At 39.8% G+C, this 24,044-nt stretch overlaps 1 pseudogene; it reads right to left on the bottom strand.

Moving 5' to 3' along the window:
- Positions 1-12,180: 12,180 nt before the first annotated feature.
- Positions 12,181-13,058, bottom strand: LOC118628516 (annotated as a pseudogene).
- Positions 13,059-24,044: the final 10,986 nt, after the last annotated feature.

The following is a 24,044-nucleotide window of genomic DNA, read 5'->3' as shown; positions in this document are numbered from 1 at the left end:
TAGAGAGAGAGGAAATAAGAGGGAGAGAGAGATAGAAACATCGATGAGAGAGAACATCAATTGGCCACCTCCCTCATACCCCCACTGGGGACTGGGCCACAGCCCAGGCATGTGTCCTGACCGGAAATCAAACCAGTGACCACTTGGTGCAGGGGTTGATGCTCAATCACTGAGCCACACAGTCCGGACTCAGCTCCTGGTTCTAGAAATTGGCTCAGGAATATACAGGTAACCCTACTTTGTTCCATAAGATACTAGAGACATTCACTGGGCTTCGCTGGGAAAAAAGCTTCTTTATGGTTCCCTAGGAGCTGTCAGAGGTGATGGTCTTTCCCCCTCTGAAGAGGGTGGGATGAGGATGTGTAGGCTGGAATGGCTACAGCCTTTCCCACATGGATGAGGAACCAGAATGAGAATGAGCCTGTCCCAGGAGAGCAGAGGCAAATGAATCACAGAGAAGAGGGTCCAGGACCTAATGACACTGAGAATCTCTACACTTCAGTCACTCGAGCCAATCAGTTGTCCCCGTTCTCTGTGCCAGTGTGTGCAGTGATTTCTGCACTTGACACCACCACAGTAGGGCTAACCAATACAGGAAAGGCAGACAAAGATGAGTTCATTTTTAATTTTTTTTCCAAGTACATATTACATTCAATATTATTTTGTGTTAGTTCCAGGTGTACAGCTTAGACAATCATATACTTTACAAAGTGTTCTTCCAGACATTTCCAGTACCCACCTGGCACCACACATGGTTATTACAACATCACTGACTCTATTTCTCATGTTGTAATTTACATCCCCATAACTATTTTCTAAGTACCAATCTGTATTTCTCAATCTCTCCACCTTTTTCACCCAGAGCCCCTAATCCCCCTCCCTTCCCTCTGGCAAGCATCATGACTTCATTTTTTTGAAAATAGAAAATTAGTGAGAAATTATTGCTGGGCAGGATTAATTTGATCTCAACTATATGATAATGTGAGAATTGGTTTTATACTAAAAGTAGATTATAATCTATAACTGATTCAGTAGCACATGGTATTAAAACCAAAGATTCCAGTTATAGCCATGTGCTGTTGCTAATTTTTTTTTCAGAATTATTACTTGCAATAAAAAACAAAAACAAAAACCCTGGCTCAGTGGTTAGAGCATTGGTCCATGGACCAGAGTCACGGGTTCGATTCCAGGCAAAGGCAGGTGCCTCGGTTGTGGTTCAGTCCCCGGCCCTGGTCGGGGTCGTGCAGGAAGCAACCAATCAATGTGTCTCTCTCACATCGATGTTTCTGTCTTTCTCCCCCTCACACTCTATCTGAAGAAAAATGGAAAAATATCCTTTGGTGAGGATTTTTTTAAAAAACAAACAAAAACCTATGATCAAAATATTAAATTAAAAAATTTAGAGAAGAATATAAAACAAATCACTGGTAACCGCACTAATGTTTAGCGGTCTATCCAGCCATTTTTGCACAAACCAAAATCACTTTTACAAAAATAGGAGGCTGAGGCATGCATGGTATTATCACCTGTTTTTGCATATCACACTATGTAACAGACATATTTCCATGTCCGTGCATGAACATTTCTATCATCTTCATACTAGCACTTTCACATACATGTTTTTACAAAGAGTGTCCTCAGGGTAGTAAAGGGAAATAATTTAAAGTGAACTACGTGCTCAGATCCCACCTCTGCCCTTACCTCTCAAACACTCTCAGGTCCTCACTTCTGTTTTACAGTTTAAGTGAAATGATGCCTCCGCTGTCCTCACCACAGGGCCTGGCATAGGCGGAGACTTGATCATGAGAGTTAGTACTATCACTTTTGAATTATCAATACACTATGTGCTGCAGGGCCAATGTGAGGAGCTATCCGAGATGTATACTAGATAGAGATAGAAAATAGGATTAGGCCCTATCTGTACATAACAGAATTCAATCAATATGATAGAAAATAAGAAGCAACCAACATTATCATATTTCTTCATTACTAATTTGAGGATTAATCATTTTTACAGCATAATTGATATAAAATTTGAGCAATTAGATTATTGAAACTACTGAACCCTTAAGCACCCTACTTAATTCCTTCCCACCCTCGGCAAATTAAGATAAACAGAAACATAAAAGTGGAGTTCACGGTCTTTGTGAAAAAGTGATTTTCTCTGTGTCCTTAGGCAAAAGCCTTCAATTGACACACTCCATCTGCACTCCAGGCAAAACTGCAGGTTCTTCTTTTTTCAATTGTGTATTTTTAAAATACCATTTGGCACCCATCCTCCAAACTTAAAAATTAGCTTTTGGGGGGTGAAAAAAACTCACCCAAAATGTTGCTTGCGTGTGGAGGCAAGCAAATTCAATTCATGTAAACGATCCTCAGGAAATGCCTTTAAGTCTGTATTCCAACAATTACATTTTTAAAAACACACGTTGATTTACTTTGCTTTTAAAATGCTAGTCTCTCTATATTCTTCCTCTTTTAATCAAAAGAAACTGAATTATGCAAGTATATCTGGCATTAAGAAACCTAGTAAGTGAAAATTCCTATTTGCATCAAAGAAAAATTAGGGAGTAGTTATGTATTCAAACAACTTTGAAAATGATTCAAAGTAAAACCCCTTTAAATAGAAATCTTGCCAAGGAAATTTAAAACATGCTTTAAATTTAGTATAACTTTTCTGAAACTCATCTACTATGCATCATAACACAACAATGAACATGAAAAAATGTAATATATCCTCCATTGTACTCTCAGCAATATATGTACATGTGTAAATATTTTATTTGTTTATTTATTTTTTATCCTCATCCGAGGACATTTTTTCGTTTTTTGTTCAGAGAGAGAGGAAGAGAGAGAGAGAGAAACATCAACGTGAAAGGGACACATCGAGTGGCTGCCACCACACAATCCAACCAGGGCCAGGGACAAACTGCAACCGAGGTACATGCCCTTAGCGGGAACCGAACCCGGGTTTCTCTGGACCACAGGCCGACGCTCTAACAGCTGAGCCAAACCGGCCAGGGCTGTGTAAATATTTTGAGCTAGAAAGAGATGGAGGTATCTCTAGCACAAATGGTCCTGGTGATACAAAAGAAAAAGATCATATCCAATGCATATTAGTGAATGGTAATAATAGAAATCATTTGTTAAATGTGAGATCTTACAAGATAGCATTATGTCCTATTCATATTTGTATTAATGTTCTCTTACCTATAAAATGTTGAGTATTTGCATTCTAAAACTGTCATCTTGTGAATTATTCGATACATAATTTGGTTAACTGGATGGATTATTTTATTAAAAATAAATAAAATGAGATCCCTGCCACACCCTTTAATATTTAAAAATTAATTCCACATGAATCACAGACTTAAACATAAAATTATAGACTTCTATGTCAACAACATGAGAGACTAGGTCCTTAAAGACTCCTTCAAGGTGCAAAACACCTAAAAGTTTGAATTAAATTGTTAAAATATATTTTAATATATGAAGGAGCTGTCAGGAAATTAAAGGGGATTTTCAAAATCCTTGAGGCCAGAATGAATAGTAAAAAAGCCTAATACTGAAATTGCTATTTCCATAGCCCAAAGCCTTGGTTTTATTGAGTCGCACATGAGGTGCAAAGTTGAAAGAGGACAAAGCAGAATAAGAAAGTAAAGCAGAAATTCTAGAATTGGGGAGGGATTCCACACACCAAATGTTGACATCCTCACTAAATGAGAAATAAACTTGCACGTGAAGAAAATTGTTGGCCTGTCTCAGACTTAACTCTAAATGGAGTTGGGGGATAGGACACCTCACCCCAAATTCTTAACCACAGGCTCTGGGGAATGAAATTAAGATTACTTGTGCACTCTAGATAAATATTCAGTTCAAAAATTATAAAAGTCAGTATTAGATTTAAAGTCACTAATAAAATCATATCTAAATCACAACTGAGAAAAAAATAATGATATGGAGGAAGAAAATGAAATTGTATTCCTCCCTCACATTGTACACAAACTACCAGTTTTCGATGGATTGACGACATTTGAGAAAGGCAAAAATTTAAAACATTTAGTAAAAAATATAGAATAATACATTTTTAAACTTGGAGAAGTAGTAAAGAATTTATTGAACAAGATGTAAAATGTGTAAACCAAAAAAGGAAAGATTGATAAATTGGATTATTAAAATAAAGAACTTCTACTCATCAAAAATATGATAAAGAAAGGAAAATGACAATCCCTAAACAAAAATGAGTTTGGAAAGGAGCCTTCCAACAACTACACAACAGCCCTTCATTCAGGTCAACTGTTCACGTGTGTTCTTCAGACAGGAACATTAGTTGGTTATAATACCACCACCCACACCATCTTATTTAAAATACTGATTGGAGTTGCTATAAATAGAGTACATCTGGACTTCCCGTGAAGCATGGTTCTCATCTAGTTTGCCAATATTCTTTAGAAAAATTCTTCAGTTTGTTCAGTCAACTGATCATTCGTTCATTTATTTATTCATTTTAATTAGTAAGCATTCATTGATCATCAACTTTATGCTTAGCATAGCACTGAGCTCTGAACATCCTCAAGAGAACCAGAATGGAGTTTCAAAATGAATTTATTCATTCACTCACACTATCTATTAAGAAACTACAATATACCAGACACCGTTCCAAGCATTGAGATAGACCAGGCCAGGGGAACGGAAGAATTTCCTGTCTTTATACAGTTTACTGTCTAGATCTGCTAATAACCTATTAACACTAGTATAAGTATCTAAAGCTCTCTACACCCATCTTCGCCTGCTCTCCCAAGAATTTCAATCCCTTGCAAAACTCCCACACCAACAATGTATTTCCGGTGGCTACCAAGGAGTATGGAATCATTCATTCCACAATTCCACAGGCCGTCACTCATCACCGGACTTTGTTCTGTCACTCAGAGCCAGCCACCAAGATGGATGGCTTTATTGGTCCAAGCTCTGTTAATGTTATCATTTAGTATGCCGTGAGCCCTAAGTCCCTAACACACATCTTTTAATTCTATGAGATACTTTATGTAGATTTTAATTCTATGAGCTACTTTATGTAGACTTTGTGTAGAGTATTTGAAATACATCAGCATAAATAGTAACTTGTATGTGTGTGTGTTTCAATCTGAACCTTAGGGTAGTTAATTATTCTAGTTAATTACTCTAATTAAAACTATTTTAGGATGATCAATTAATATTCACAGTTCTCTAATCAGGAAAACACACTCTAAGGATAGCTAGTTAGCCTTTGGAGGGCCCTACTGGAATCACACATTCCAGAGGCAACCGCAAAACTACTTTCGTCCTTTAGCTATCATGATCTCTGGTCAACACCACAGCTTTATTAACTAGCATAGCAAATGTTAGAAATCATTTCTCACTGGTGAAATGAGGAGGGTTCCAGATGCTGGCTTGGCTAGAGTATTGTACAAGCACTTTCTCTCCATTACTAAAATGGAATATAAAAATCCAGTAACTCAGCTGCTTCCCAAAGGAACCCCTAGGTTTAGGGTTCTGAAGAAAAGATGGTGCTAGCTGGCTGCTACTAGAATGTAAGCAGAGCTCTTCTTCTAAGAATTGCCATCGTCACCTAAAGAGGATCACAGAGAGCTCACTTTGTGACACTTGCAGAATGAGTGGTATGACTGCTTTGGACCTACTTATCTGTGGCAGAATTTGATAATTTGGCCTAAGACTGCTTTCATTGCCAAGTAGCAGCTGATAGATTTCGGAAGAGGAAACCGAAAGCCCTCATCCACCTGCAACTATTATAGGCTACCTACTCTCTACCAAAAAGAACCTACTAATTCTTGGTATTTTTGAGTAAGCAGACAGGCTTGGGTCCATTTGCCACGGGTAGGTATTATCCCATTTTAAAGAGGAGGAAACTAATATGGTTTGCGATAGTAAGTCGCTTCACCAAGTTCTCCAAATCAGTAAGTGACGGGGGTGTAACTGGAAAGATAGGTGTTTGATTCCACAACCTTTATGCCAGTCCCTTAACAATTACATAATTATGAAATTATACCTCACATTATTGAATTTACGGTCATCTGTTACACTCTAAACTTTGGAGGTAGACCTTGGCTCTCAATCCACCCTTTATGAGGCTTACCATTCAAGAATATATATCCATCCTATGAAGCCTCCTGCCCACATTACCCCTCCCTTGACTTTGGGCTTTCTCTGGAATTGTTTTGGGTGTATAGGTGGTTCTGGGTAGCAGACTGGGAGTCTTTTCAGTTGTATCTTCATTAGGAAGGAATGTGTAGGGCCCCCTGCAATCCTACTACTTCCCTAAGACACTTTCTTCAGAAGGATTCTGAATGGAACCCTGCAGAGAGAAAACTGTGGGAAGGAAACAAGTCGCTAATCTTATTAAAACAGTCCAATTGTTTGAACTCAGATGCTTGACAGCTTATGAATATGCACCGATCAGCTTACAGCCATGTAATCCAATCCACATAATGTTCTGCCTAAAAGGAGTCTGCTCAGACCCGCACTGGTGGCAGGCCCGGCTGGGAGCTTCCCGGAGAAAGCAGCCAGACGTCCAGGCCAGAGGACTCTAGCGCTTTATCCCTGCCGTGCGGGATGGCTGGCTTCTCCCCATGTTTTTATATCTGTATGTTAGAGCCACACCCAGATGACACTGCCTTTCTGTTAACGGCAGGGCGGCTCAGCTGACTTATGTTCCACTCTCCACACTTAAGCCTTAGAGTCCCCCGTACAAATGGCCCCAGAGCTCCCTAAACAGTTCTTGGTGTCAAGGGGAAGAACTCGCTTACCTTGGTAATAATAATAATAAAGTAGTTATTTCCTGAATGCTTACTATATGCCAGCTACTAATCAAGTTAAGTGCTTTACTATATTATTCTAGAAGAGCTCACAGCAGCCCTTTTATCTGGGTGTCATCGTGATTAGCCCGATTTTACAAATAAGGAAACTGAGGCTCAGAAAGTTTAAATGGCTTCTTGGAGCCAGACATTAATCTGTGTCTAATTGACATTTATCCCTTCTCTTAACCACTCTTCTTGCAAGCAGTTCACCCATAGTATACGAGACTCTCTTCGATTGCAGTCACTCTGATTTAATGTGTTTGCCACTTCTCATGAAGAAATTAATAGTGCTCTACCTCGATATGGTAAAGAGAGCAGAGTATGTGGAATCAGGGGACCTGGAATCAATCCTGGGTCTGTTATTGGCAAGCCATCTGATCTTGAACAGATTACTTTCCCACAGTCTGGTTTCCCTGTCTGTAATATGGAAATGACATAAACATCACCCAGTTACTGTGTGAATCAGATAAAGTAACGACCCCATAACAATCAGTTCTCTCCCTTCTCCACATCACTTAGCTGATTAGTGGCTATGCTAGAATCCAGATCTTCTAACTCCCAGTCCTCTAGGCTGTCTAGTTGCCTGGGGAATCTTTTGGTTCTCTAGTTATTGTAATATGTTAGGCCAATGTCTTTGGTTGTATCTAGTTTGATATGTTGGAGAAGTCTTAAGCTTACCAACAGCTGAAAGTCTACTGGTCAGTGACAAAGCAGAAGGGAAATTAAATCACAGGCACAAGACAAATAAGCAGAGCCTCTTTAGCACTGGGGCCAATACCTCCAGAACTTCTAAAACATCCCTGCTTTAGCTCACAGAACTGTGTTTATTTAAAAATGCAGATAATGGTGTAATAGGTTTTAGAAAGCTGTCCACTAAACATGCTCATAATTTAAAATAAAACTAAATTTACTTCCTGGTAAGACACACCTGTTATCTCGTACCTCAATCACGCAGAAAAATCTTCCAAAGACTCTCCACCCCTTTCTTCAATAATTATCAAGGCACTAGCACCATCTGCCAAACACTAACACTTTAGGTCGGGGGCCTAGGAAAATTTACTTTTGAGTAAAGACATAGAAGAAGTGAGGGCGCTTGCTCTTTCGACGCTTGGGTAGCACCATTTTAGGAAGAAGGAGAGGAAGCGTTCCAAAGTGGGAGCATTGCTGGTTTGCTCAAAGATCAGCAAGACCGCCCTGGCCAGTTTGGCTCAGCGGTTAGAGCGTCGGCCTGCGGTCCGGAGAGACCCGGGTTCGGTTCCCGCTAAGGGCATGTACCTCGGTTGCAGTTTGTCCCCCGCCCTGGTTGGTCGTGCGGGTGGCAGCCACTCGAAGTGTCCCTTTCACATCGATGTTTCTCTCTCTCTCTCCCTTCCTCTCTCTCCCTCCCACTCTATCTGTACAAAAAAATGGGAAATATCCTCGGGTGAGGATAAAAAAAAAAAAAAAAAGATCAGCAAGACCAGTGGAGCTGAGTGAGACAGGGGGATGCAGTTAGAGTGGTAATAGTGGGGGGGACATAGATCAGATAGGTGGGGTCTTGTAGGTCATACCAAGAACTTTGGCCTTTACTCTACATCACATCATCTGCATTGATATATTTACAAGATCACTCTGGCTGCTTATCGAGACTAGACTACCAAGGGGCAAGGGCAAAAGCGGAGACAGCAATTAAGATGCTGGTTCTGTAATTCAGGCAAGAAATGACGAGGCTTGGCCCAGAGTCGGGCAGTGGGAGTGAGGAGAACGAGCTGGAATATATACAAATACTGACAGGATTTGATGACAGACTGGGTATGTGATCTGAGTGAAAGAGATGAGTCAAGGATAACACCTAAGTGCATTGCCAAAGCCATGAAGAATGATGGGATGATGTCAAGGCAAAGCCCACAGCTCTGTGGTATGGAGGCAGCACCCTTCACAATCTCCTGCTCTTCTTTCCCTACTTTTCTTGTGCTCTGACCCATTTTCAGTTCTCTGAACTCATTAATGCTCTCTCTTGCCAACAGGCCTTCATACCTGGCATCCCTTCTTTCTGCAACACTTCTTACCCCCGAAAGAGGGGACTTACCCCTAGCATATGATTGGTAGTTTTCAAGGAATAAATGATTGAATGAGTACCTAAATCTATCAGGTAACAGGTTTTCCTCTAGAATATCATGGTCTTGGATAGAAGTCTGGCCAAGGCTGAGAGGGAAGCAGCAGGTGAGGAGACACATGTAGTTCTGGAGGTGTAGATGCCACAGTTGCTGAAGGATCTAGGTGGAGAGGTGTGGAGTAGACACTAGAGTGCTGTATTCAGATCTCCTTATCGGGGTCATGGGGCTCATCCCTCAGCCGTTGGGAATATTGGCTGAGTCAGTCCCCTACTAGAGACTGTCTCAGCCACAAGGAACTATACCATTCAAGGTAATGCTCTCTATGAAGGAGCAGCCTGTGTCCAGTGATAGCTGATAGTCAAAGGGCTGGTTCCTGTGACTCCATTTGGGACATACTCTTGTATGTTTGCAAAGGACAGCTCCACGGTGGACTTCAGCAAGCTGATGCCTCTGTGTTTCTCAGAAGGGGCCCAGGGAGCCATGTGGCTGAAAGAGGTGAGACAGCTGTGAGGCTGAGGCCCTGTCAATTGGAAAGGTTCATTAGTGAAACTATGCGGTATAATTTCATAGACGATTATTCTATCTGGAGGCTAACAGATGGCTCTGAAACCAAATTCGGGACTCTCATTCAACAGAGAGATTCCGCTGATGTCACCAGCACTTGAGCTGTGTGTTCCCGTGTGGGCTTCTCGAGGGTTTGGGTTGCCTACTTTCTTTTTCCTTCCACCAGCAGCCACAGAGCCTCGAGAGTTAATTCAGCCTTGTAGTCACTCCAAGGCCATCTGTTGTTCAAATTAAAATATGTATTTTTAACTTTAACCTTTCAATCTCTAAAGTTTTAAACCTTTGCAATAGAAACAGTCACTTTGCAACAGCTTTTCAGCTTCCTGATTCAATGACATCAATGAAAGGGTAATGTCACTTTCGGGGACGTCAGTAAGAACGTTGGCAGGGCTGACATCGCTGGAGGGACAGGGAGCATTTACCCGGCTATTTTCTGTTCTGGCATGACATGGTAACGTGCTTTGCTCTCGTTAGCTGGAGTTAATCAAAACTCTGAATAGATTTCATGAAGGATAATTTAAGAATTCACATTTATTCTGAGACATTAATAAATAAAGAAGAATCTAGAAAAATACTGCAGAATTTAGGCTCTTTTGTTAGTTCTATTAATCCACTAGCATATTCTAGTGTAGAAGCCAGAACAAAATATAATCAAAATGTTAATTTCTTTGTGAATAATTTTTTCTTATTTAAAAAACCATGCATTATTGTAGAAAATATGGAAAATGCAGAAAACTATAAAGATATTCACAATCCTACTGTCTAGAGTTAAATGCTTTTTCAACATCTTGGTGTTTTGCACTCATATTTTAAACGGTATTTTAAATACCTCTGGAATGCAGAGATGAGAGGGGGTCCTTATAACCTGTGATGTGTTGTCCTCGATATTTAAAGATGCTCTTGCAAATCCCTAAATAAAAGGGTCATATGTCTTGAACCTATTTTACCTTATTTCTTCCCACCAATCATGATTTTTGTGCCATTCCATTACCTTACCTGTGATTTGCAAATGTATACATGTGCTAAAACTATTTGACACTACACAAATTCAAGTGATGTATTACCATTTTCCGTTCAATGTAATTCAACAACTCTTTTTATTTATGATCGGTACAAAGTAATGTGCTGGGAAGTATAATGATGCGGTGGGATAAGGAGGTACACATGTAAAGACCACATTGTTCCTGACTAGAAGCTAATAGGTTTTTATTTATGGAACAAATGTTTATTGAACACCTACTATATACCAAACATTGTCCTAAGCATTGTCAATGTAGTGAAGAACAATAGGTCCAAGGTTCCTACTTAGTTTCTATTGCAATAGACAAAAATGCATAAATAAACAAGATTATTTCAGAAGGTACGTATTAATCATTTAAAAAATTTTCTGTTTTATGTATTTTTCTTTTAAAAAATTAATGGATTTATTTCTAATGTGGCATAATTGATATATATAATACTATATTTGTTTCAGGTGTACAACACAATGATTCTATATTTGTATGTATGGTTGATCCTTGAATAATCCGGGTTTGAACTGCATGGGGTTGTTTTGTTTTGTTTTGTTTTTTTCAAAGAAGACAGTAAATGTATTTTCTCTTCCTTATGATTTTCTTTTCCTTTTTTACAATTAATTTATTCATTTTTGTTACAGATGTTTCTCTTTTTTCCTCCACTGATTCATCCCTCCCTCTCCCTCCCCGCCCTGTCCCCAGCTTTGTTGTCCATGTCCATTGTTCATGCATACATGCATATAAGTTCTGCGGTTTATCTCTCCACCACCACCCCTCTTCTGGGGATTGTCAGTCTGTACCCCACTTCCACATCTCTGGGACTACCCCATTCCTTAGACTGTTATGTTCATTATATTCCACAAATAAGTGAGATCTTATGAAACTTATCTTTCTCTGTTTGGCTTCTTTCACTTAGGATAATACTTTCCAGGTCCTTCCATGTCGTCTCAAAGGATTAGAGATCTTTCTTTATTACCGCTGCATAGTACTCCATTGTGTATATGTACCACTGCTTTTTTATCCACTCATCTACTAATGGACATTTGGGCTGTTTCCAGATCTTAGCTATTGTAAATAGTGCTGCTACAAACATGGGGGTACATATATTCTTTCTGATTGGTGTTTCAGGCTTCTTAGGGTATATTGCTAGAAGTGGGATCACTGGGTCAAATGGAAGTTCAATTTTTAATTTTTTGAGGTAACACCATATTGTTTTCCATAGTGGCTGCACCAGTCTGCATTCCCACCAGCAGTGCACTAGAGTCCCCTTTTCTCCACACCCTCGCCAACACTTGTTTTTTGATGATTTGTTGATGGCGGCCATTCTGACAGGTGTGAGGTGATACCTCATTGCTGTTTTAATTTGCATCTCTCTGATGATTAGTGATGTTGAGCATTTATTTCTTCATATGTCTCTTGGCCATTTGTATGTCCTGTTTGGAGAGGTGTCTATTTTTTAATTGGGTTCGTCTTCCTTTTGTTGAGTTGTATGAGCACTCTATATGTATTGGAAATTAACCCCTTATCTGATATATCATTGGCAACTATGCTCTCCCATACAGTGGGTTGCCTTTCCATTTTGATGATTGTATCTTTCTTTGTCTTTTTTTTTAACAATAGATCAGTTATTTAATTAGGTTCTTTGTAAGAAATTTAGAACACTATTTTGTGAGGATAAAACCCATTTGTGAGAGCAAACAGAGTGGAAGTAGCCCCAGAGCTGAGGAACAGCTTTGATTTTTGGCAGAATTTGCGAGTCCACGGCTTTCTGGTCAACCTTGCGCTGCTCTGTAATCTCGTATTTCTCTTTCTCTGTGTCGAAGATCTCACGTTCCTGTGGGCTTGCGTAGCTTCTTCTTCTTAAAGTAAGCATCAGTGAGATGTTTGGGGATTTTCAACCACTGATATCAATTTTGGTGGAGGTGGCAATGACAAATTTCTGATGTGTTCTATGCAGAGGAACTCGATTAAGGGGCAGAGGTCCAGTCACAAGTAGCAAGCCACTGCTCAGCTGCTTCAGGAAAATCACCCTCTTGCCTCTGTGGCGCCCAGTGAGGAAGATCAGATGGTCCCGGGAGTGATGCTGGTCTGCAATTTTCTCACGTGCTGACTGAAGGGTTTCTTGCCATGGCTCAGCAGCTTCCGAGGCACATCTTCAGTAGGATAATATCTAGGCATTTTGTGAAGTTTGACCACTCGGGTACCACCATTCTTGTCGCCACCAACTGGTTTTGTGACAGTAGCAAGAACTTTCTCCTTTTTCTTCTCAATCCTGGATTTAGCTGCGGAATACTTCCTCTTGTACATGGCCTTTCGGGAATACATAGCCGACCGGGAATACCTGCCAATTCCTCTGACTAGGACAGGGTTTCGGCTGCAGTGGGGCTTCCCCTTCTTAGGCGTCTTGGCCTTGAGGTTACCCTTCTTAACCTTGCCTCCAGCATCAGCCTTCTGAGCTCCAGGTTTCTTCTCCTTAGTATCAGGTTTCTTCTCCTTAGTATCCGGCTTCTCAGGTTTTTCCCCCGCCATCTTGCAAGATGGAAAAAACTGATGATTGTATCTTTTGATGTGCAAAAGCTTTTGAGTTTGATGTAGTCCCATGTGTTCATTTTCTCCTTTGTTTCTGTTGCCTCAGGTGATGTATCAGTAAAAATTCTGCTGCGTATAATGTCTGAAATTTTGTTGCCTACAGTTTCTTCTAGAATTTTTATGGATTCATGAGTCACATTTAAGTCTTTTATCCATTTTGATTTTATTCTTGTGTATGGTGTAAGTTGATGGTCTAGTTTCATTTTTTTGCATGTAGCTGTCCAATTTTCCCAGCACCATTTATTAAGGAGGCTGTCTTTACTCCACTGTATGCTCTTGCCACCTTTGTCAAATATTAATTGAGTATATTGCCTTGGGTTCATGCCTGGGTTCTCTGTTCTGTTCCACTGGTCTATATGCCTGTTCTTGTGCCAGTACCAGGCTGTTTTGATTACAGTCGCTTTGTAGTATAACCTGAAATCTGGTAATATGATCCCTCCAACTTTGATCTTTTTTTTCAAGATTGCTGTGGCTATTCGAGGTCTTTTTTGGTTCCATATGAACTTTTGAAGTATTTGTTCTAGTTCCGTGAAGTATGCCATTGGTATTTTGATGAAGATTGCATTGAATCTATAGATTGCTTTGGGTAGTATGAACATTTTAATGATGTTAAGTCATCCAATCCATGAACAAAGCAGGTGTTTCCACTTTTTTATATCTTCCTCAATTTCTTTTTTCAAGGACCTGTAGATTTCTGTGAATAGGTCCTTTATTTCTTTGGTTAAGTTTATTCCTAGGTATCTTAATTTTTTTGTTGTGATGGTAAATGGGATTGTTTTTTTAGTTTCTTTTTATGTGAGTTCATCATTGGTGTATAAGAATGCCATTGATTTTTTGACGTTAATTTTGCATCCTGCTACTTTGCCAAATTCATTTATTAAGTCTGGTAAATTTTTGATGGAGACTTTGGGGTTTTCTATGTATAGTATCATGTCATCTGTGAATAATGACAGTTTCATTTCCTACTTTCCAATTTGGATCCCTTTTATTTTTTCTTCCTGTCTGATTGCTGTGGCTAAGACTTCCAGTACTATGTTAAATAAGAGTGGCAAAAGTGGGCATCCTTGTCTTGTTCCTGTTCTTAAGGTAAATGCTTTTAATTTTTGCCCATTGAGTATGATGTTGGCTGTAGGTCTTTCATATATGGTCTTTATTATGTCAAGATATGATCCCTCTATTCCCACATTGCTGAGTATTTTTATCAGAAATGGGTGCTGGATTATGTCATATGTTTTTTCAGCATCTATTGATATGAACATATCATTTTTATCTTTCATTTTGTTTATGTGGTGTATCACATTTATTGATTTGCAAATATTGTACCAACCTTGCATCCCTGGGATGAATCCCACTTGGTCATGGTGAATAATTTTTTTGCTGTATTGCTGGATTTGATTTGCTAGTATTTTGTTCAGGATTTTGGCATCTATGTTCATCAGGGATATTGGGCTGTAGTTTTCTTTCTTTGTAGTGTCTTTATCTGGTTTTGGAATTAGAATTATGCTGGCCTCATAAAATGAGTTTGGAAGGCTTCCTTCTTCTTGAATTTTTTTGTTATAGTCTGAGGAGAATGGGTATTAGTTCTTTGAATGTTTGGTAAAATTCCCCCATGAAGCCACCTGGGCCTGGGCTTTTGTTTGCTGGGAGAGTTTTGATTACATCTTCAATTTCTTTTGTTGTTATTGGTTTGTTCAAGTTTTCTATCTCTTCTCGGTCCAGTTTTGGGGGACTATGTGTTTCTAGAAATTTGTCCATTTTGCTTACATTGTCCAATTTGTTGCTGTATAATTGTTCATAATATTTGTTAATCCTTTGGATATCTGTGGTGTCGGTTATTATTTCTCCTCTTTCATTTCTGATTTTGTGTATTTGGTTTCTCTCTCTTTGTTTCTTGGTGAGTCTAGCTAAGGGTCCATCAATCTTGTTTCTCTTTTGAAAGAACCAGCTCTTTGTTTCATTGATCCTTTGAATTGTTTTGTTTGTTTGTTTGTTTTTTTGGTCTCTATGTCATTTATTTCTGCTCTGATCTTTACTGTTTCCTTCCTTCTACTTGCTCTAGGGTTTTCTTTTTGTTTGCTTTCTAGTTCTTTAAGTTGTGAGGTTAGAAATTTTTCTTGCTTCCTGAGGTAGGCCTGTAGTGCTATGAACTTCCCTCTCAGAACTGCTTTTGCTGTATCCCATAGATTTTGTGTTGTTGTATGTTCATTTTCATTGGTTTCCAGGAAGTTTTAATTTCTTTCTTGATCTTCATGGTAACCCATTCATTGTTCAATAACATGCTATTTAGCCTCCATGTTTTCAAATGTCTTTGCATGTGCTTGTTGCAATTGATTTCTAGTTTCATGCCATTGTGCTCTGAGAAGATGCTTGATATGATTTCAATATTGTTGAACTTGTAGGAACTTAGTTTTTGCCCTAACATGTGATCTATCTTTGAGAATGTGCCATGTGCCTTTGAGAAGAATGTGAATTCTGCAGTTTTGGGGTGTAATTCTCTGTAGATATCTATGAAATCCATTACATCTAGCACTTCATTTAGAGTCTGTGTTTCCTTGTTAATTTTTTGTCTAGAAGATCTATCCAGTGATGTCAGCAGGGTATCGAAGTCCCCTGCTATGACCCCTGCTGTTGATTTCTCCTTTGAAGTCTTCCAAAAGATTTTTAATATATGCTGGTGCTCCTATATTGGGTGCATATATGTTTATCAAGGTTATATTTTTCTGTTGGATAGATCCTTGCAATATTATGTAGTGGCCTTCTTTGTCTCTAGTTATAGCCTTCATTTTGAAATCTACTTTATCAGATATGAGTATTGCTACCCCAGCTTATTTTTGCTTTCCGTTTGCTTGAAAGATTTTTTTCCATCCCTTCACTTTCAACCTATGTAAGTATTTTGTTGTGAGATAGATCTCTTGTAAACAACATATATGTGAGTCATGCTTTCTTATCCAGTCAGCTACTCTGTATCTTTTTATCAGAGCATTCAAAGCATTCACATTTAAAGTGATAATTGATATGGACTTATTTATTGCCGTTTTTGTTTAGTGTGGTTGTATTTTTCTTCCTATTTCTTCTACTAATTTCAGCAGTCTTTTTAGCATATCTTGTAGTGCTGGTTTGGTGTTAATATATTCCCTTAGCCTTTTTTTGTCTGGAAAGCTCTTTATTTGACCTTCTATTCTGAGTGATAGTCTTGCTGGATAGAGTAGTCTTGAATTCAGATCCTTGTTTTTCATGACTTGATTACTTCATGCCACTCCCTCTGGCCTGTAGTGTTTCTGTTGATAAGTCAGCTGAGAGCCTTATGGGGTTTCCTTTGTAGGTAACCTGTTACTTATCTCTTGCTGCCTTTAGGATTCTCTCTTTGTCTTTAATTTTTGGCATTTTAATTACTATGTGTCTTGGTGTGGGCCTGTTTGGGTTCTTCTTACTTGGGACTCTCTATGCTTCTTGAACTTGAATGCCTTCTTCCTTCACCTAGTTAGGAAAGTTTTCTGTCACTGTTTCTTCAAATATATTCTCTAACCCTTGCCCATTTTCTTCCTCTTCGGGGACTCCTATGATGCAAATATTATTACGTTTCCAGTTGTCCCATAGTTCTCTTAAGCTGTCTTCCTGTTTTTTAATTGTTTTTTCCTTTCGGTTTTCTCTTTGGTTGATTTTTTCTACCCTATCTTCTAATTCACTGATCCGGTCCTCAGTTTCCTCTACTCTGCTGGTTAGTCCTTCCAATGTGTTCTTAATTTCTGCTATGTTGTTCTTCATTTCCACTTGGTTGGTTTTCAGTGTTTCTATATCTTACTCATGGTGCCGATGTCCTTACTCATGCTGTTGAGCTTCCTCAAGATCATGGCTCTGAACTCTACCTCTGATAATTTGCATTTCATTTATCTCATCTTCAATGGAGTTCTCTTTTTCTTTCATTTGGGATTTGTTTCTTTGTTTCACCATTTTGGCTATCTCAGTGGGTTTTGGAGCCTGCCAAATTTTCCCTGTGGGTGTTCGTGTTCTGCTGTTTTTGGCTCCCTCTACTGGGTTTGGATGAGCCTGGGTGGGCCCACATTAAACACCACTGTCAAGTCTTACTTTCCTGGGTAGATTTGCAAGCCCAGGAAAGGTTCAGTTGTCCACTAGCTTTTTCCTGGTGGCAAGTAGTCTCAGCTACTCAGTGCCTTGGAATGTAGCCCTGGTGTTCTGCATAAGAGGATTTCCAGAGGGTGGGATAGATGCTGGTTGCTAATGAGCCTCAATTTGCATTTCTTTGCCTCACCTGGGAAAGGCTGAATTTCCGAGGCGGGGGAGCTGCTGCTTTTCCCAGCTCTGGGCAGGAGCATATTGGCCGCTGTCCTTTGTGGCCTCAACTCAGCAAAAATTCTGAGTGCCCTCCAAATCCCAGGTGTTCCCACAGTGTTCTAGCCCAGTCTGCCCTCCCTCTGCCGTAACCCCCAGGTGAGTAGCTGTGGCTGTTGTAGGGCTCTGTCCCGCCTCTCTGTGCTGTGGAGTGGGTTTGGTCTTTATTCCCCAAGGGCACTGCTCACAGCTAAGATTGCTGCTGTCCATGGGCTCCCAGCCCACCACTCTCTTGTGCCTCCACAGATCCTACCAGTGTCCCTGGTTATATGATCCTGTCCTGCTGCTTTTCTGTTGCTTTTTTCCAAGGATTTGTCTTTATTTTAGTTGTAATTCCCGTTTGGTTCTGGGAGATTGTCTGTGTAGCTTCTATTCACTCCGCCTCCATTTTGACATCCTCTATGCCTATCTTGTGCGCAGCTGGGTCGCAGAGGCCTTTCTGGTGTCCCGTACCCTGCAGGTCCCGCAGGTAACTGGATCACACAGTCCCTTTGGGGACCAGGCTCTATGCCTATGTTATGGGCTGCTGGGTCGCATAGGCCTCTCTGGTGCCCCCCGCACCCTGGGCTCGGACTTCCCACTGCTCTTGTGGGCTACTGGACCTCACAGGCCTCTTTGGAGCCCCAGGTCCTGCTGCTGGTGGCTGGGGAGTGCTGCTGCCCCGTAGGGCTCAACGCCTGCTCAGCTTTTGCTGTAGTTTTGGGGAATGCGTCTCAGCTGCTGGTCTGTGCTTCTGTTGCCTGGGGATGGATGTCTGCTTCCCAGCCTTTGTTGCTGGGGGTATATCTCAACTCTGATAGGGCTGCTACTATGGGGGATGGTGCTGGGCTCCGGGTTGTCTGCAGCTTCCGCGACCAGCACCTTGGGAGCTCCACTACCGTGCACTGGTCTGTGTTGACACAGTGTCCACTGGTCCGATCGTGCCAGGTGCGCTGGTGGGCTCAGGTTGCTGGGCCCTGGCCGCTCCCACTGCCTCCTCCCAGGAAAGACCCAGGTTCTTCCAAAATGGTGGGACCTCCCCATGGTGCAGGGAGAAGCGTCCCAAAGGGCTGCTTGCCGAGGTAGCCGGCTGCTCCGTCCACAGCACAGGAACCTTCTGCTCTGCGTCTCTGCGCTGCAGGAGTTTGCTCGTCCACCTTCACGTCCACTCACACTCTCTCACACACTCACCCTCCCTTCCGTCCTACCCACCGCCATCTTCCGACAAATATTCCTTATGATTTTCTTAATAACGTTTTCTTTTCTCTAGCTTACTTTAGAGTAAGAATACGATATATAATACATATGACATATAAAATATGTGTTAATATGTGTTTATGTTATTAGTAAGGCTTCCAGTCAACAGCAGGCTATTAGTAGTTAAGTTCTGGGGGATTCAAACGTTATACGTGGATTTTCTTTTTTCTTTTTGTTTCTGGGAGACAAGCCATACATACCTCCTAAGGAAAAGTTTTCTGGGACTCTCCCTGAAGCCTCTCCTTTGCTTTCTTAAAAGATCTGCCTGGATGCCAAAATAGTATAGTCCTCAGCCCCAAGAGGTCATTAATCCTTTTCCCAGAACCAGGGACCCTATTTCCCACCCAAGCCACTATCAAAGGATCAGATGGGACACAACCCCAGAATGGCAGCCATGGAAGAGACTTCTGATCACCTCTTTCAGCATCCTTTCTCCACTCAATCAGATGTGCACTATGTTTCGAGCCCATTACTACACTCAGGTGTCAATCATTCACGCATTTTTTTTTTTTTTTATCCTCACCCGAGGACTTTTTTTCGATATTTTGTTCAGATAGATAGAGTGAGAGGGAGAGAGAGAGAGAGAAACATCGACATGAGTGGTTGCCACCCACACGACCCAACCAGGGCTGGGGACAAACTGCAACCAAGGTACGTGCCCTTAGCGGGAACCAAACCCGGGTCTCTCCGGACCGCAGGCCGACGCTCTAACCGCTGAGCCAAACTGGCCAGGGCTCATTCACGCATTCTTGACAGCCCGGTTCAGTCCTGTTCTTTCAGCACCCTGACCACGCCCACATACTTCCTCTCATGGCTCCTAGTGTGATAGTCTCTCCTGACTGGTAGCAGCCCGTGCCATTCCTTACGTCTTCTTTGTATTCATCTGTAATCAATATTAAATTTAGAGTCCAGCGAATAGCAAAACTCCTTTAGCCAAAGCATTGTCTCTAGTTTTCAGGTATTTATTTTATGTTGTATAAAACTTTTTTAAATTATTCCTTTTGCATGTTTAAAGTTCTTGTGTAGTTCAGTTGTGATTATATGAGATAAGGTCTATTTTTGTATCTGCATTTGTGATGACTCACAGTACTTTTGAAGCACCTTTGGGCTAAATATACTTGTACTATTACCCCCTTATCTATTTACTTTGCAATTTAAATTTTCTAGAAATTTTATGAGATTACCTGCAGAAAGGTCCTATCAGTCACCACTTTAATAACTGACCCTACTCACATTCTACAGATGAGAAAACAATCCTACAAAGGTGAAGACTGTATCCTGGACTTCTTCATTTCAGTCCTATTCTTTCTCTTCCAGAAGGTAACATAAGAAAAAGTAGGGCCCTGGCCGGTTTGGCTCTGCGATTAGAGCGTCGGCCTGTGGTCTGGAGAGACCTGAGTTCGGTTCCGCTAAGGGCACGTACCTCGGTTGTAGTTTGTCCCTGGCCGTGTGGGTGGCAACCACTCCATGTGTCCTTTTCACATCGATGTTTCTCCCTCCCTCCCTCCCTCCCACTCTATCTGAACAAATATCAAAAAATGACCTCAGGTGAGGATTAAAAAAAAAAGAAAAAGTAGGAACACATGTATTTTATTGCAATCACCCTAAAGATTAGGGCCATTTTTATTGGTCACCGAAGACCTGGTTACAGGAAACTCTCTGAGATAAAGATTTAAACTTAATTCCTGTTGAAGAGCTCCTTTTTGTGTGTCTTAGAGTTTTGTGTGTTCGTTCCTAAGTATCCACTTAGGCTGCAGGCCACTTGAAGGCAGAGACCATGTATTATGTGTCCTTACATCTCACCCACTACTTTATTTGGCACAAAGATCCTAGGTCATGTTTTCTTCATTTTTTTATTCATTGACAAATACTAATTGCATACCTACTGTGTACCAGGTACTATTCTAGGTATTTGGGATATAGCAATAAGAAAACATACTCTTTACCCCCATGGGACATATTGTATAGAAGAAAAATAAGAACAAGTAATATCTAGTAGAGAACACAATATGTATTCAACAATAAAGAAGTCTGATGAGGTTTATAAAAAGGAAGGGTAAAGTCTATGGGAACAATTCTCAAGAAACTACCACCCATGCCTCCCTTTCTACTTAAACTCCCTCTTCCCCTGCTTCATCCCTCTCTGGATCTATGAGTGAAACTGGCATTGGTGACACCAAGCACATATCATTACATGACTTCTGTCTCATGGGGCTCCTTCTCTTGGTTAACATAAGTTGGTATCTCAGAGCAAGTGTAATTGATAGTGGTTCTCAGAAAGGAATGATTAAGAATGACAAGCCTGCATTCATTCATCCATTTATTGAGCAAACATTTATTGAATAATTCTTCTGTGCGAGATACTATGAGCAAAAAGAAAATAGTCACTGCCATGGTTGGGGACTACACATTTTAAACAAAGGAGCATACAAATAAATGTATGATGACATCAGTAAACTCTACACTATTTTATATGAAGTTAGAAATGTATATAACAAGGTATTTTGACTTGTCTAATATCTTAGACACAATTAACCTGCAACCTTGTGATTCCCAAAGCCTGAACTTTCAATGTCTATGTCCATATAAGTCAGCTATTCCATGAACATCTCCAATCCATTTTTCCACCTTCATTCAATGTCAGTTATTAAACGTTCCTCCTTTTATGGAACCTAAACAACATCATTGTTCTAACCGCTGCAATCACACATAAAGTTGACCCCACATTTTTTTTTTCAAGTGTTTAAAAACAGCTAGCAAGACCTCCCCCCTTCCAGCCCTGGAATTTCAAACATTCCATCCTGTAACATGCTTGTAAGTTCCCACCCTTCTCATTGGACATTCTGTACAGACTATGGTTGCTAATAAGCAGTCAGCATGCCCTCTCTCCTATCTTCATATTCATGGAAGACCTTGCTAATTGATCCCCACACAATTTGCCACTGTACCCAGATGAAGCCTCATAATCTATTTCAAAACAGCAATCCAGGTAACGATGACTAAATAATAGGTTTTAGTAAGAGGGTTGATATCTTTTGCTGTCTAATCCTAGCAATGTCTCTAAAACTGAATTGCTTGGAATTGAATACCAGGCTCTCGCACTGGATTTGAGGCTAGTCATCATTCTAGCCTCCTGAAGATTCTAAACTCTATTATTAATGCTTATTACCCTAGGTATTCCATTACCTAGCATTTTTTTTTTCCAAATACAATGTGGAGTGCAAGGATCCAGATAGATGAGTTCATACCCTCCCTCCACTATTTACCACTTTCTAGCTTTATTACCTGAAGCTCATTGTAACTATGAGAAATGTGGCTAATTAATGCCTACTTTACAGGATGGTTGTCAAGATTAATGAGACAATATAGATAGACTTAAAGACCACTGATACATTTTCTAGTCTCTTCTTTTTCCTTTGTCCTGACCACTTGTGGTCTAGTATAGCCTTTCCCCATTTCTAGATCAACCAAAGACTCCACAGAAAATTGTAAGTCACTCCTGAAGGACTAAGAAAATAATTAATACATGAAAAGATATCTCCTATTCTTGGTTAAGTAATTCAGTATTACGAAGATGTTAGGGGTCCATAAGATAAAAATGCTATTTTATAGAGTTTGACAAGATGACAGGAATGTTCATATGGAGGAATAAACATGCAAAATAGCTAAGAAACACTGAAAAAAGAAAAACTACAAGGGAGAATTAGCTTTACCAGATGTCAAATATAAAGCTTCTATAATTAAAACAGTTTGGTGCTGGTACATGAGTAGACAGATCAGCCAGCAGGACAGGATCAGATCCCAAGACATGGAACCTCAGCAAGTGACAAAGTGACATCTCAGGTCACTGGGGTAAAGATGGACACTTTTTACTAAATGGTGCCATTTGGACAGAGATAAGATTAGATCCATATTTCATATCATTCATCAATAAACTCCAAGTGGATTAGAGCTCTAAAGGTAAAAAATAAAATAATGCAAGTATTAGAGGAAACCATAGGTAAATTCCTCTTTAACCTCAGTGTAGGGAAAGGCTTTCTAAGGATGACTCAAAATTTCAGAGGCAATGAAAACCAAGATCAATTCATTTTACTACAAAAAAAATAAGAAGAAAAAGCATTTTATATAACAAAAGCACTATAAAGAAAATAAATAGTCAATAGGCAAACCAGGAGAAGAGATTCACAACACATACAAAGGGCTAATATGTCTAATAAACAAAGAACTCTTAATAATTGAGACACAAAGGACCAAAAATGGAATAAAATGGGAAAATACATGATCAGTCAATTTAAAAAATAGATATTAAAAATGGACCTCAAATATATGAAAAAATGCTCAAATTCACTCAAAATTTGAAAAATACAAATTAAAACAGCACTGAGATATCCTTTCTCACCTATCAGATTGATAAAACTTAAAAAAGATGACAATATATTCTGTTGGTGATGCTGTGGGAGAAAAGTCATTTTCATAAATTTTGGTACAAATGCACATTTGTACAACCTTTATGGAAAAAAATTTAATGGTACCTAACAAAACTACATACATACTTACTTTTCACTTCCCGAAACTACCCTAGAGAAACATGTCTAGCAACGTGAAAATACATGTACACAAAGACATTCTTCAAAGCATTGTTTGTAGTTATCAAATATTGGAAACCACCAAAGTACTCATATATAAGAGAGTTGTTGAATAAAGTATGATATATCCATACAATGGAATACTATGCAACTATAAAAAAAATGAGAAGAGCTCTAAACAAATATGAAATGATTTCCAGGACATTCTGTTAAGTTAAAAAAAAAAAAAAAGTAAAACCAAAAGAGTATTTCTAGTATGCTGTCCTTCATGAAGAAGAAGAGAATATAAGAAAATATACACAGGTGTCTGTTAATTTGCACACAAAATATAAAGGAAGCATAAATAGAGAGTTTAGCTACAGAGAGTGAGTGGAAAAGAGGTAGAACAAAGTAGGGAAAGGGAATGGAGTAGATGGTGTAGCAGGGTTGAATGACACTCTCTGAGTATATGTATATTGCTTGTATATCTCTGACTCCTAGAACTATAGTAACATTTTATGAATCTTTCACATACCCCCCCCCCAAATAAACAAATAGTTAAAATCAACTGGTATGTGAGGAAAGGAGACCCCAGACCGGAATGGAAACACTAACCAATGAACTTTTGAGAAGGAATAGGATTTGCATAATCTGAAAGTATCTTTCCCAAAATATTTATCAATTACAATGGGAAAGATAATGACTTTACAGTGAAGAAACTGGTCAGACACCAACTTAACCAAGTAATCAAGGTAAAAATATCACCAGCAACAACAT

This window comes from Molossus molossus, unplaced genomic scaffold (assembly GCF_014108415.1).
Source record: "Molossus molossus isolate mMolMol1 unplaced genomic scaffold, mMolMol1.p scaffold_m16_p_13, whole genome shotgun sequence".
In the NCBI taxonomy this organism is placed as follows: Eukaryota; Metazoa; Chordata; class Mammalia; order Chiroptera; family Molossidae; genus Molossus; species Molossus molossus.
The sequence above is the reverse complement of the archived record's forward strand: the minus strand, read 5'-3'. Positions and strand labels throughout refer to the sequence as shown.